This window comes from Macrobrachium nipponense, chromosome 12 (assembly GCF_015104395.2).
Source record: "Macrobrachium nipponense isolate FS-2020 chromosome 12, ASM1510439v2, whole genome shotgun sequence".
Lineage (NCBI taxonomy): Eukaryota > Metazoa > Arthropoda > Malacostraca > Decapoda > Palaemonidae > Macrobrachium > Macrobrachium nipponense.
The window spans coordinates 101,612,179-101,627,237 of NC_087205.1; the positions used below are offsets into that span (position 1 = coordinate 101,612,179).

Here is a 15,059-nt window from a genome sequence, read left to right on the forward strand (position 1 = left end):
GGTAGTGGTACCTATCTGCTTCCTCTCTTGAGCAGCAACCAGCTAGAAGTAAGCTTGCCATCTGTCTGTTTGACCATGCGTTCTGTACACAGGTTCTCGGGATTTTTATTAATAAGATTGGATTCCTGGATTCTACCTATATTAGGACTTAATGTTTGGAGTTGCCTAAGGGCACATGTTGGGCATAGGTTGGTGAAGACTAATCGAATGTTGAGTGTGTCTTTTTTGCACTCCATCCTAATGGTAGGCAGGGAAAGCAACACAACCAGGCACCTGTTGGTAGTCTTAGGTTTGATAATGTTCTTTCATTACTCTTTAAGAGGTGGGTATAGAGGTATAGAGTGCCTACTGCCTACTGACTTTTAAGTTCCCATTCTTTAAATGGGAAAGGTATGATTCCCCTAAACCTTTCTGAATAAGTATACAGTAGATTGGTATTAACCAAGTTTTGGCACAGGTAGACTGATATTAACCAAGCTTTGGCATGAGCCTTATCAGATTTCACGTTAGATGCCATGATGTTTAGGAGTTTACAGGATACAGCCTCCCTCTGCTCATACCGAGAAGCTTGAATATATGGACGGTGATTGATTGTTCCTCCAATATTTTGCCTTACACATACACTGTATAGGAATTGTAAAGATTAACAATCTCATGTTCTGATTACTTTGGAACAGTGACCCATCATGTACTGTGAAAAAATCTCCAAATACGTAGGAGTAAATCACACAGGTTTGTATCACTGTAGGAACAAATAGAAAAATGAAGATGAGCTACATGTTTCCTAGATGTACAAGCCTGAAGTCTTTAATTCATAATCTTACCTCTAACTATTCCTGCATGTATTCTCATTTGCTCTTGGTTTGACAAGGCAGGTAATGAGGCAGTACCTTCACATTCACCCACCTTCCAATGGTTATCTAACTATTAACCAATCTTCAAGAACTGAACCAGCTTTCTGGATGGTATATACACTATAGACTTAAGGTGTTGCATATCTGAAAAATGGAAATTAAGTTTAATTTGGAATTCATAGTAGCCACAACAAGTTATAGATCAATGAAGGTGTGTATTATTCATTGTTATTAAGAGAAGTTATTAATTTCTTCTTGTTTGTTTTATTAACAAATTCTTTTTTTCCACAGGTAATCATCCTTTTTATTTTGCTATTGCCACTGCTAAACAAGTGTTGATGCAATATGAACCAAACCTTCTAGAAGAATATGGAGGCCCAGTTAAGTTAAATCCTACTTGGGCAAAAAGTTTTTTGAAGCGTATAGGTCTCAATCAGTTAGCTTAAGTCTTGATATAGTAATTTGTAAACTTGAGGTATCTTATTTTATTTTCAGAAGTATACTATCATACAATAATTTTCTGCATTTCTCCAGTAGTGCATACTACACTGACACTGATGAAATTTCGATAATATAGTAATCTCTTAAGTAACTACACTTACAGGCCCAAGGTGGATTCCTTTAAGGTAAAGATTTTATAATGTGAATATTTCACTACTGTAAACTAGGCTACCACAAAATCACAGCCCCACTTTCCTCAGCACATGGAAAACTTGCTAAACAAATAAAACCTATATAATCCACTGACTAAAAACACTATAGGCTGCCGTTTGATATAAATCCACGGGAAACATATTGTACTAGAAGTACACCCTTAAATTATCTGAACATGCTAGTCTGTCGAGCTAAAAACAAAAACTATGTGTGAACATTAAATGATAATTATTTTAAACTATTAGGGATACCTGTAGAATAAATGAAATTAAATTAAATAACTATATATTGTTTCCATTTCCAACACACTGTTATTAGATGATCAACAAACAGCTTATTTAAACCCATTTAGTCAGTAAGACTGAGGAGAATCCCTAGAAATATGGATAATACAGCACTGCAGTACAAAATGAGTTTTGACATTCCAATTTCATTCTGAGCATGAGTTAATGAAAAGAAATATTGTTGGTAACCAAGCCTTATTTAAGTCATTTTGAATACTAATCTTTTAAAACTATGAGAAGACTGAATACCAAGAATGGTGAATAAAAAAAGAAGTGTGACAAAGGATGTAGGGTGGACCGGAAGTGCAGATTATTAAGAGAATACAGTACATATTATGTGTAGTTTAACAGCCAGCTTCTTATACTGTTATAAATGTGATAAGAAATAGCAGTTACGTACTATAATTGCAAAGGGAATTTTGCATAAGTAAAAAGATACCTCAAAGATTTGTAGATTAAACTGAATGCAGGGCATTACTTATGTAAGAGTAAGCTTATAACATTCCAAAACTTGGAGATGTATTTTCTTATTAGCATTACAGTGATGTATTAAAAATCTCAGGTCAATTTTTTATTGTTATGCAAGGGTAATAACCTGGTGACCTTGTCATTAGGTGATAATTTTGTATGTACTGATTATGTTCAAACTTTTTCAGCTACTGTATTTGTGATCATCCAGTGAAAAAGAGCTGATTTTTACTACTTTGTGTTGTTATTGTTTAAGATTATTATTTGTTTTATGTCAATTTCACATTTATATGAATTTTTGTCACTTCCACTGGTTAAAATTGCCTGTAAATTTTATGCTGTAATTATGGCAAATAAATTGTTATGTTTTGATACATGCTTATTATTTTAAAAAATTTCTTTTTCTATTTAATAAGTATCACATTTAAATGCAGTAGACTGCAAATATTATGGGTCTTTCTTTAAATCCATAAAACTTGGTGGTTCCAAGCATCAGAAGCCAAATTAGCCTGGAAGCTGACATTTATCTATGAATCTGTTCTCTGGGTTAGGGGTGATTCACTGGCAAGTGATTACATGTGATTGGAACACACATAAGTTTGTGTCACTGGCAAGTAATTACATGTGATAGGAACGGGCTTGATTTTGTGAAGACTGATTATTGTGCCAGAGACCCATTACCAGTCTGTTATTGGGCCAAACATTTTTATCCCATAGTTAACAAATAAAAAATGTATACTACATACTTTTAGCAGAGTTGTAGCCAAGATCTCTTGAAGGATGATGTTGCTTAGCCTACATTTCAAACACAGGCACTGTGGGCCTAACCATCTTTACCACTGCTGGGCGTAGGTTAGCCTGCAATTGGAGAAAAATATTTCTCAATGAGAAATACACTTTAAAAGAAAAAGGGTTTCAAATACAAAATATAGTTATATTCCAGTGTATTTTATTTATTTCATTAAAAATTTGAGTTAAGTTATTAACAAAAAACCATAATTTTGTGTGGAGAGTTAATGAAACCCTCCCCAACTGAACATAAATTAAGCTATGTGTCCTATCATCGTAGGACGTCTCCTCCAATGATAGCATACTGATCGCATGTCATCATAAGGGATCACCTCATTGGATGTCTCCCTTGTTGGAGATGCAAGTTCCCTAGGCAGATCAAGGACTTTTCCCCTGTCTACAGTGCAATTACTTTGACAATGCACAAGTGGACAGTAGGATATTTAGAATGTATCTGCTGAGCTTTTTGTCATAGGACATCCCCTTGGGTTATCTTAATGTCTCTTCTGCTCACTTGGAAAGACCAATGTTAGACCTCTTCTTTTCAACAGGAAGCTAGGGATAGATAGATAGATTATAAAATTTATGGCACATAGCCAAGCGCCGGAGCCGAGGGGCCATTCAGCGCATATATATCTTTAAGAATAAAAGTCACTGTCGTACAAACAAACATACACACAACCGATTAACATACAAATCATTCATTCATAAAAACCAAACAAGAAACCTAAAACAATTAAGAGAAAATTACAATTCATAAAAAAGACCAATATTTTTCAAAAATGTCATAATTTGCTCTGCCTGAGCACCTTCACCTAAAATTATCGGCAAGAGTCTTATTTGCCAGCAAACAAGCTCTACGTTTGGTTTTCAAAATGAGGGCACTCCACCAAAATATGCACCACAGTCAATCCACATGACAAGTGGAACAGCGAGGAACCTGCCTATCCGCTCCACTCATCATTAGATACCCGTGAGTATATTTAGTGTGGCCATGCGTAATCTAGCTAAAACTATCTCAGACCTTCTATCCATCCGGCTATGAGGCCAAGGATGAACAGAAGGCCTAATCGACTTTAATTTAAGATTATTATCTAAAGTAGACCAGTGGGCCTGCCACTGTCTCTACAATAAAATCGAATGGTACTTTTAAAATCAGATACAGGGACGCCCATGTTTGGAAATGTGCCTAAGCCTAGTTTGCAGCCTTAGCAGCAGTGTCGGCTCGCTCATTCCCAACAATTCCAACATGGGACGGAGCCCAACAAAACCTAACAGAAAATCCTCTTCTATTAATTAAAAGATAAAACCAATCTTGTACTTCTTGCACTAAAGGGTGGCAAGAGACTAGGCTTTTGAGAGAGATAAAACACTTCAAAGAATCAGTAAAAATGGTAAAAAACCTTGTTAGTACAAGAACTATAAAAAGGATTTTGACGTAAGGAAAAATCTATTTCTGGGCTCAGCTCGTGTCGCTTGCGCGAAATATCCTTTAATCTATTATTTCTAGGGTAAATGTACTAACACATACCAGAGAATAAATAAAATAAAGAAAAAGGTCAGTATAACTGACTCGCTCACCCTCTAGGAGGGTGTCGGTATGAACACTAGGCGAGTGAGACCACTACCACGAGCCAAATGCCAATAGAAATCTCCCACTACAAAACCCTCCAAGAGGGGAGCCGTCCCATAGAGAGAGCAGCTCGTACTACTACTACACCATCCCATGCTTGCGACTGCTGCGCCTCTAGTGGTCATCCTTTTCAGTTAGCTCACACGAGTCGCACGTGCTATTTTTCTCTCTGTGTTTTTCGTGCCAATTCTTCGGATTTTCGATATGGAGCGTGCAGCTATTGCAGCAGCTAAGTTAAGTACTCACATATATACGGTTTGAACGAGTTTTTTCCTCCGACCCCGAGGCAGTATTTGCCGTTTTTTAGGTATAGATACGTTCTCGGGGGTCGGAAGCATGGCAGCATGCCCTGCCGCATGTCGGGTTCGTTCTTGGTCTTCCATACCTAGAACATCCCTTATTATTTACGCTCTATTTGATTATCCGCCTTTTTACGTCTACTCAAGTGGTTATACGCGCATGTATTTCACCTTGTGTAGGCTTTTCTATCCAGACCCTAGTCTAGGTCCTTTGTATTGGCCCCTGACTAGCTTTGAGTGGTAGACTCTCCTTCGGGCTAGTCGCACACTCCTGGATTTTTTCTCCTGCTTTTTTACCTTCTTTCTTTCATTTGTTATTATATATTTATATGTTTTGTTATTGTTTTGGTTAGTGGCGTCTGGCTTAGCCTTGGCCCTGGCTCGTAGAGCCTAGCCTACCGTTTGATCAGCTCGGTCGCTTCCTCATAGCTTCTCTCTGATCAGTTGGTTTTAGCCCTATGGGCCTATACGCTACCGCTTTTCAGTTCTAGTTGCTTCCCGATAGCTTCTATCTGATCAGTGGCTGGCCTAGGCTCGGTTACTGTATCTGAGTTACCGCCTCGTGGTCACTACGTGATCACGAGTTAGCCAGGCGCCTACCAGTCCCCCCCTCCCCCCCCTCCCCCCCCTCCCGCTCTTCCATAGAGCCGGGCGGGGGTGGGCCGGTCTGTCCTTGCTCGCCCCGCATGCCCGAGCCTGCCTCCCCCTCCCCCCTCCACTGGAGGGGCCTGGGAGCCCGACAGTCCCTGACTGGTTCCGACCTCTCCGCTCTCTCGGCTCGGCCGGGTGGTACGTTTGTGGGGGCCCTGGCCTTCCCCCCCTCCGTTACTTCCTTGTCGCTCCGGGTTAGCGCGAGTCTGTATGTCATCTCGCCCTTCCCTCCTTACTAGAGCTCCTCCCTATCGGAGTCCTGTATCCAGCGGAAGGGTATAGTCCATTATTTGGACCGGAGCATACAGTAGGTCTTATCTAACCGTACCGTATCGCTGAGTTTCTACACTCCGCCTCACTGGACCTAGTCCGGTTCACTTGCATGTAGGTTTAAGTTATCTTTAAGTTTAATCTTAAGTATCTTAAACCATCCCCTCCCTTCCATTTTTACCGGATCTCTCCGGGATCATAGCCTATTCAGGCAATGCAGGGAGGGGCTATGCCCAAATTTTTTCCGAGCTCCGCCAGATAACGGAGTTCTTATGTCCCTATCTGTAAGTGTGACTACTTTAAGATACTCATGTGTCTTCCCACTTACAGGCCACTAACTGTGAGCATCCGGGATGTTCCGCTACACTTCAGGACCCCTGTGGACACGAAGTTTGCCGGTCCCATGCTCCATGCGCGACTCCACACGGGGACATCCAGGTCTGGTACCATGAGACGTGTACCATATGTTACGATCTGGTGAGCCAGCTTTTGGAAGGCGTAAGTATTCCATCTCCGCATGCAGCTCCGCTTTCTTTAGTTTCTTAAGTTTGCATCTTTACTTAACTTAGGCATCTAGTTTAAGTTATATTCTAAGTTTTAGTTTTAAGTGCTTCTTAAATCTAAAATATACCCTCTCTTACAGGCTCCGGCAGTAAGAGATACGGCTTTGGCTACCCTGCGGGCCTGGGTCGGAGGTTTTGGCAAGAACGCCGCCAAGGGTCAGCCCTACATACTGGAGAAGCGTTTAGCTCTGTTAATCTTCCCCGGAGGAAAGGCGACTGGTTACGTCGACCCGGTAGAGGCGGACCCCTCTATTGCCTTTATCCAACAACAGCTGGCGGCCTCTTTAACGGAACAAGACCAGGATATCTCCACGGATGTCGCAACCCTAGATATAAATGTTGAACCTATGGTAGGTATAGACGACCTGTTGGTCGAGGTAAGTAATGCAGGTACCCAAGGGTCCCCCTTGGGAGCGACTGTTTCTTCTACTCCTGCAACTTCCCCATCCTTCCCAGGCTTTACTGGTGAAGAGTTATCTACTCCCCCAGCGGCTTCGGTTAGACCTAAGATCAAGTCTAAACACATGACTTTGACGAGGACGTCTTCGTCCTCGAAGAAGACGTCTTCGTCTTCTTCTTCGCGTAAGTCCTCCGGCGCTCATAATCCCGGCTCAGACAAGTCTAAAGGGTCCTAGCTCCGGCTCAAAGTCCTCTAAGAGTAAGCCTAAGGAGAAATCCCGCACCCCGGCAGTATCACCAGTTCCACTTCCTTTGGTGCCTATCCAGAGTCTCCCCTCCACCTCCGCAGCAGCTCCGGCTTTGGAAACCAATGCTGGCCTATTGCAACAGGTGGGCGACTTGGTAGGCTCCCTTAAGACGAGTATGGAACATAGATATCTCGCCTTTCGACAGAATAACTTCTCAGGATACCATTATAGCCGCCTAAGTAGAAGCCCCTCTTGCCTCTCCTTCAACCTCCAACACTAGTGGCTCTCAGCTTCCCCCATATGACTCGCTGCCCGCCTTTTCCATGAACAACCTTGGAGAGTAGCGTCATACGCTCCCTTCCAAGATGGTCTCATCTCCATACCGGAGTTTGGGAACTCGAAGAATAGAGGACTTCGAGTTCTATCCGAAGGCCTACAGCCTCCCTTCATAGGCTACGCTAGACTCACACCGTCAGCTATGGTTAGAGATGACAGGGTACCAAAGGAGACAGTCCCTCTATTCTCGGGACCAAGCTCAACGAGAATGGTTAAGATGCTTAGAGGACATGGATTGTTCAAACACCAAGATCCAACCGTTCAAAAGTCCCTTTACCATTTTCACGATGGACGAAGGTCCACCCCCGCTTCCTTCCTTACCAAGATAGCGAGGTCGACCATCCCGGCAGCCCAAAAGGGGAACCTATGCCTCCCTTAAAAGAAGCAGACCCCACTTCTCTATTGCTCCCCTCAATTGGAGAATTATGGGAAGACTTGCCAAACACTTTCACAGCTGGCAAACTCAAACCTGACTGTGCTATGGAGCAGTTTGGTGAAAAGCTGCCCAGACTCCCTGATAGTTTGATTCAAGCGGAGTTTTGATTCAAAAACACGACTAGCCAGGTCAATTAACCTGATGGCTATGTCTGAGGTGGCAACCATGGCTTATGGTTCCGACCAATTTTTTAAACTAATGACCAAAGCCCTGACTCAAACGGTGCAGTCAGACATGTTCGAGTTTGCCACTGCTAGAACAAATTGTAGAAAGCATGTCTTGCTAGAAAGCAACCATTCGGCATGAACCGAATAGGTTACTTTCTTCCAAAATCTGGGGCGCAGATCTCCCAGAGGCTATGGTAAAGGAAGTACAAGCAGAAGCCACGAGGTTGAACCAGAGCCCCTTAAGGACCGTTGGGGTCTTACGGCTAAGAGAAGGCAAGACCAGACCCAAAAGGTAAGGGACAAAGGAAGACTAGACGCTTCCAACCTTACCTACAAGAAACAACAGCGCTTCCCCAGCAAGTTCCTACAGTGCCGTTAGTGCAGGCAGCCCTCCACATCTAAAAGCCAATCACAGCCTATTTATGTGATATCCCCTCAACCTCAACCCTCCACCTCATACGCTATCTCTCCAGCTTACATCCAGGCCTTCGAGAGTCAAGCTTCTCAGAAGTAGACCGCTCGAACAAGGGAGGCAGATGTAAGCGGTCCTTTCGTGGGAGAGGATCGGGAGGCCCCTTCAATAGGGGAAGCACTTCAGAGGAGGTCGAGGGGGTTACCAGAACCAATGAGGAACTTCAGGTAGGAGGGAGGCTGTTTCACTTTCGCCACCGGTGGAACTTCAGCCAGTGGGCTCAGAGCATAGTGTCAAAAGGGCTGGGCTGGAGCTGGTTGACGAACCCACCTCCAGCCAGACCTTTCCGTCAACTTCCTTCCAAGGAATTGACAGAGTACGCAGAGGACCTCCTTCAGAAAGGAGCCATAGCCAAGGTCAAGAGATTGAAATTTCAAGGTCGCTTGTTCAGCGTTCCGAAGAAAGGCTCAAACAAAAGAAGGGTAAGGGTAATCTTAGACTTGTCCCGCTTAAACTTAGCCATTCGCTGCGACAAGTTCAAGATGCTCACGATCTCACAGGTGCGGACCTTACTTCCCCGTGGGGCCGTCACCACCTCTATCGATCTTACAGACGCCTACTATCATATCCCTATTGCAAGAACACTTCCGTCCGTATCTGGGCCAGCAGTTCAGCTGTAAAAACAGAGGAATTAGATGGAAGCTTCTTTTTAATTATATTATCACTAGTCACTACAGAGCAACCAACACCATCAGAACTTCGAGCCATCAGTATATATATGATGAGAATCACCATGTTCAGAAGCATGATCCAAGAAACTTGCCCTCATCTGATCACCAGAACTGTTGCTCCTGCTGTCCCTAATTGGGCAGATTTCTATGCGAGGCCTATTCCAAGGAGGAAAGGGGGCTTTGAGGCGAAATTTCAGCTACTGCAGGGGGTAGTAATCCCACCACCTCCCTGGCAGAGCTGGCTAGTCGGAACTTCAAGCGGCTTTGGTGGCAGTCTAGGTCTATTTGGGGCTCTATCAGATGGTTCTCTAACGTACTTATAGTTGGGGTTCAGCTTTGACGTAAGTACTCTTATAGGACTCTCAAGCCCAATTCCTCCCTACGGATACATAATGGGGGAAAACCTGACTCAACATATAGGCCTTTCTACTGGTGAAGTTTCTATAGGCTCCCGTACAAATACGTAAAGCCATATTATGGACAACATCTAATTTCTGCAGTGTTGTCTTGCACGCACAACCATAAACTTGGCAACCATAATCAATTTTGCTTAGCATAAAACCTGATACATCCTCAAAAGGGTGATTCGATCTGCCCCCCAATTAAAATTAGACACGACTTTAAGAATATTAAGACGAAGCTTCACGTTACATACAACATCATTAACATGTTGAGTAAAAGTTAATTTTTTATCAAATGTAACACCTAGATACTTAATGCTATCTTCATAAGGTAAAATCGAATCATTTAAAAACAGTGTAGGGATCTCTCCACTCTTCTTAATCGACAAAATCTTATAGCTTTGGTTTTTTCTGCTGAAAATTTGAACCCTTTAGCACTGGCCCATGATGTTGAAGCATTAATAGCAGTCTGAATCATTTGACAAGCTTCGACAGCTGTAGACTTACTACAGATTATTGCATAATCATCAGCAAAGGCCAGACCATGCACCCCGACAGGGACTTGTTCTAGTAGGCCGTTGACAGCATACATTAAAGAGTGTTGGACTAAGGGACGCTTCCCTGAGGTAACCCTTCTTCTTGAGGGTAGGCAGAAGAAATGTAAGAGCCCACTCTTACTTTCAGGAAACGTTCTGATAAAAAATGCTTTCAGACAATAGAACAAATTACCCACAACACCCCACCTACAAGTTGCAAAAAGGATCCCCACCCCTCGCCAAGTAGTGTCGTAAGGCTTTTTCAAGGTCAAAGAAACACTGCAAACAGTCTGGTTTTGCACAGCAAAAGCATTCTGTATCTCCCGAGTAAGGACATCAAAGGGTCAGAAGTACTTCTATTTTTCCTAAAGTTCCAAACTGCGATTAGGTGAAGATTCTTTGAATCCAAATACCACACAAGTCGAGCATTGGACCATCCTCTCATAAATCTTGCTAACACAACTAGTTAGAGCAATTGGCCTATAATTCTTAGGAGGAAGGAATCTTTAAAAAGGTTTTTAAAACTGGTATACAATAATCGATATCTTCCAAGACTCTGGTGAAGTTCCTGAAAGCCAAAAACTGTTTTAAAATGTCTAAAAGAAATTCTTTTGTACTTCTAGGCAGATTAAAAATCATTGAGTACAGTATATCATCTTCTCCAGGAGATGTTGGGGAAGACAACGAGATTGCATGATCCAATTCTTTCATGGTGAAAGGAGATTATATGACTCTAAATTTAAACTAACAGCAGGAACAACCGTGGTACCGTCCCTAATATTCCTGAATGCAGGAGAGTAATGTAGGGCACTAGATATACTGGAGAAATGCCTACCAAAGGTTTCTGCAACTTCAGAATCAGATATGAGGAAGCCATCAATTTTCAATATAGGCAAGGGAGTGGAGAAAAATTTCCCTTGCAGCTTTCGGATTCTGTTCCAGACTAATGACATAGGGGAATCATATTTTAATTCACTATATATCTGATAAACGATTCCCTCTTTTGCTTGCTTAAATGTTTTCTTTTGCTTAGCAGAGCTCTTTTATAGAATATTTTATTGACCAAGCAAGGGAAATTTACGATATCTCTTGTAGCAAGTTCTAGTTATCTTTCGGCTCAAGGCGCATGAATCGCTCCACCAAGGTACTAGAGGACGCCGAGGCTTACAGAAGTTCGAGAGAATAGACAGCATGGCACCACACAGCAATATACTGATTAAATACTCATAAGCAGATGTTTGGCTCTGAAAATCTTTTATCTTTTGATCAACTTCAAGTAGTTTTTTGAATAATCCCCAGTCAGCCTCCCCCTACCTTTCCATTTTGGTTAAACATGGAGATGGAATATTTTTCATAAACTTAAAGTGAATGGGCCAATGATCACTGCCATGATCATTCTGGTCTACTACCCACTGGTAATCTAACCTCAAAGACGAAGAGCAGATAGTGAGGTCAATGGCTGAATCAGAATTATGAAAAAACATCATGTCGTTGTAGGGGAACCATCATTCATTAAAGTTGATGTCATTTAAGTCAAGCAGCTGTTCTATTATTAAACCCCAAAACCCCACCGGGTCGCAGTTTGGCTCTCCCCAGAGGGTGTGTTTGGCATTAAAATCCCCCATCAGAATGAAGGGTTTAGGAAGCTGGTCTATTAAAGTCTGTAGATCGGTTAATTCTAGCTGACGGGGATTTCCCTGCGCATCCTGCAATCTATTTTCCAATGATGGATCAAGGTAGAGAGAACAAATTGTGATCCATTTATAATTGAAAATTTGAACTGCACAAGCCTGCAACACAGTGTTCAACTGAACAAACTCTGTGATAATAGACGTACGGACTATGATGCCTGTGCCTCCCTGAGCACGTACACCTATCAGGGTGGAGACCTATGAAATGAATAATTAAAACCCACGTTGGGAGTGTGCTCTCCCAACTTTGTCTCTTGTAGACACATCGCAGATAGATTATGTTCCTTAAACAGAACCCGAACTTGCTCTCTATTTGGTATAAAGCCACGGATGTTTCCATTGCATGAGAGCCATTATTAGAAGATGGGATCTTAAAATTTTCTACCAATTTAGGAATCTGAGTCCTGGTGAGAGATATCTTATCAGTTTTTACCAGAACTACTTGATCTAGATCGGGTGTGTTATAGATCTTTTAGATGATGGGCCTTCACTTGCCCTTCCAGTTTTGCTTTTATTTTTCTTATGATGGCCGAGTGACCGAGAATGAGGCGAAGAGGGAGAAAGGGCCTCTTCTGACGATAAAGAGGGGCCTCTATCTCCTCACCGTTCATCTCCACGGTGCACTGTAAATGACAGGATCAGGTGAGGGCTCAATGTCAGGCAATGTCCCTGTCAGAGAGAAGTCGTCAACAAATTGAGATCTGGCTTGAACCCTTGAACCAAACAGGGTCCCCTGGCTTGACCAGAGTCTCTACAACATGAGAAGCCCCGCCAGAGGGGCCATGAGAAGCCCCACTAGGAGGGCCGTGGGGAGCCCACCAGAGGGCGTGGGAAACCCCACCAAGGGGGGCAGCGGGGCCCCAACGGGGTTAGCAACAGGGGGGCAGGTGCCCCACCAGAGAGGCATGCGACCCCCACCCCCATTAGGGGACCCCCGGGGAGCACCACCGAAGGGGCACCAGAAGTAGCAATATCCGGCTGTTGTGCCTTCAAGGCATCTGAATAAGTTTTCTTTCCCAACAGCTTCTTGGCCTGCCCCCACACTGATGTGTTCAGCAATAGATTTAAGTAATGCCTCCTGTTCTTTTTAAATTCACTGCATTTCTTATCTCGGGCTCGATGGTCACCCTTACAGTTCACACAAATTACCGGTTCAGAACATTCCTCGTGCTCAGGCTTGCCCACACGATTCACAAAGTTTATTTCTGGTGCAAATATTTGAGGTGTCCAAAGCCAAAACATTTAAAGCACTGGAGCACTCTCGGTCTATATGGACGAACTTTCATATTCATTGTCAAGAACAATTTCAGATGGCAAAATAGACTTACAATGTTAAAATAATCATAGACGAGCGGGGCACCTTGAAAACCTTCAAACCACGTCTGGACACATCTCCAAAATTTCCTCTTCGTCCATTTCATGTAAATCTTCATTGAAGATGACACCCTTTGCATAACTAAAATTATAGTGAGGTTTTACCTCTTTTATCATATCTTCGGGATTAAGCTTTAAATTTATAGGAGCATTACTGATTGAACATTGGTCTTGGCATGAACTAAAAAACTATTACGCCCAAAGCGAGTTACTTCTGGGCTCCCAACATTGCCGATCTTCTGGCTTACCAATCTTTTCACCTTGAAGAGGTTGCCTCTCTCACCATGTGTTGTAATGATCAACCACTTAGCTGGGTCTGGTGATCTGGAGGTTTTACTTATTTTACTTGAATCTTTAGTTTCAGTTGGTGTTTATATATCTCAAGATGCCTAGGGACCTCTTCCGGCTCTACAAGTCCAACACTCATAGAGTCTGACCTAAACTCTCTGTAGGCTCTGTGAGCTTCCAATTCGTTGTTGAAAAATATCCAAAATTCAAAACAACCATAATTTTTGCCAAGTCTATTCCGTAATTCTTTTACGTTCCCAAATTTACAAAATTTATTAAATAAGGTATCATAATTCCAGTCTAAAGGGACTGGTTTTACATACAAAATGTTTGTAACAAGGAGCTCATTAGAAAAAGGCTCCAAAGTCACAATGGAAGAATTACCAAAATTTTCCCTTGTCCTTATCCTTGCCCAAGTCGTCAACAGAAGGTTTTAGTGTGTCCATAAGACGTAGAATTGATGATTCGTCCAGTAGTCCCCCCACCCACCATGGAGCCACATTTAGAGGACAGTGTTATCCCATATAGGGCTGCCCTAGGGGTACCACCCAGATATACACCCCACCCTCAGTGCTTAAGGCGTCATGATGTCCGTCGAGATCAGACCCAGCACTAAGAGAAGGTTTGACATCTAAAACTTTCCCCTCGCTCGACCACGTTAGGTACTCGAGTTCTACGGGTGAGGTGGCATGCCAAACCGTCCTCACCCTCCATCAAATCCAATGAACAAGTCCAAATCATGTCCAAAAACCAATCCAAGTCATCAACAACTAAAAAACCGTGCCTTATAGAGAGAGAGAAGCAGAAGAAAAGAAAAGTTTTAGTAAAAGGAAAGGGCGGGGTGACTTATTTAGTTGGATCAACAGCTGGGCACCAAGGCCCAGCGAGAGTAGTTCCCACCAGGCATCAGGGCCCAGCTGCTGAACCCTAAGCCCCCCATCCTCGGCAAGGCTTCAGCATCTGGGGGGGGAAGCTAGGGGTCTTCCGTTCATGATCTCAGAATTGTTCATTGGAGAAGACAACTCCTTTATGCCTTCTGGGAATTCTCTGGGAGGCAGAACAAGAGGGTGCCACACCTACCTTCCTTAAGTCTGAGGAAGTTGTGCTGAATTCCAACTCTCTGATGTGGACTTGGTTGTCCTGTATGCTCCATGCTCCCTGAGGCCAGGAGCTCTTCAGTTAGACAAGGAAGTCCTTGAGAGACTTTGGTGCATGTACGTAAATCTCTCTAATTTCCTGAATTCTACATCCACTGTTGCAAAGCAAGATTAGTTCATAGGAAAACCCTATAGATAAGCTTAGAACGGGCAAATTAGTTAGCTTGCTATACCCATTACAAATGTGAACTTTCTATAAAGGTTTGAGACGTGCATGAAGCAATAAGCAAAAAAACATGAGGCAAATTTATATCCTTTCTGTAGGGTTAATATCCACAGAAAAAAGTTGTAAAACTTGAAGAACACTCTTTTAAGGATTCATTTGACCATCTTCCAATCTAGCCCACACTCGACACCTAAGACAACTCCGACAACTAGCTTGTCGGCTACCCCATTCCTCCTCCCTGGAATGTACCTA

At 42.8% G+C, this 15,059-nt stretch overlaps 1 long non-coding RNA gene across 1 annotated transcript in view; it reads right to left on the bottom strand.

The window, feature by feature from the left end:
* LOC135224714 (uncharacterized) overlaps nucleotides 1-15,059 on the bottom strand; it is a 214,541-nt gene that overhangs the window by 1,446 nt on the left and 198,036 nt on the right. Inside the window, exons 2-3 of the long non-coding RNA XR_010316814.1 lie at nucleotides 3,007-3,118; nucleotides 825-998 (exon numbers count right to left, since the gene is read on the bottom strand). This is a non-coding gene — a long non-coding RNA (uncharacterized LOC135224714). The remainder of the gene's footprint in view (nucleotides 1-824; nucleotides 999-3,006; nucleotides 3,119-15,059) is intronic.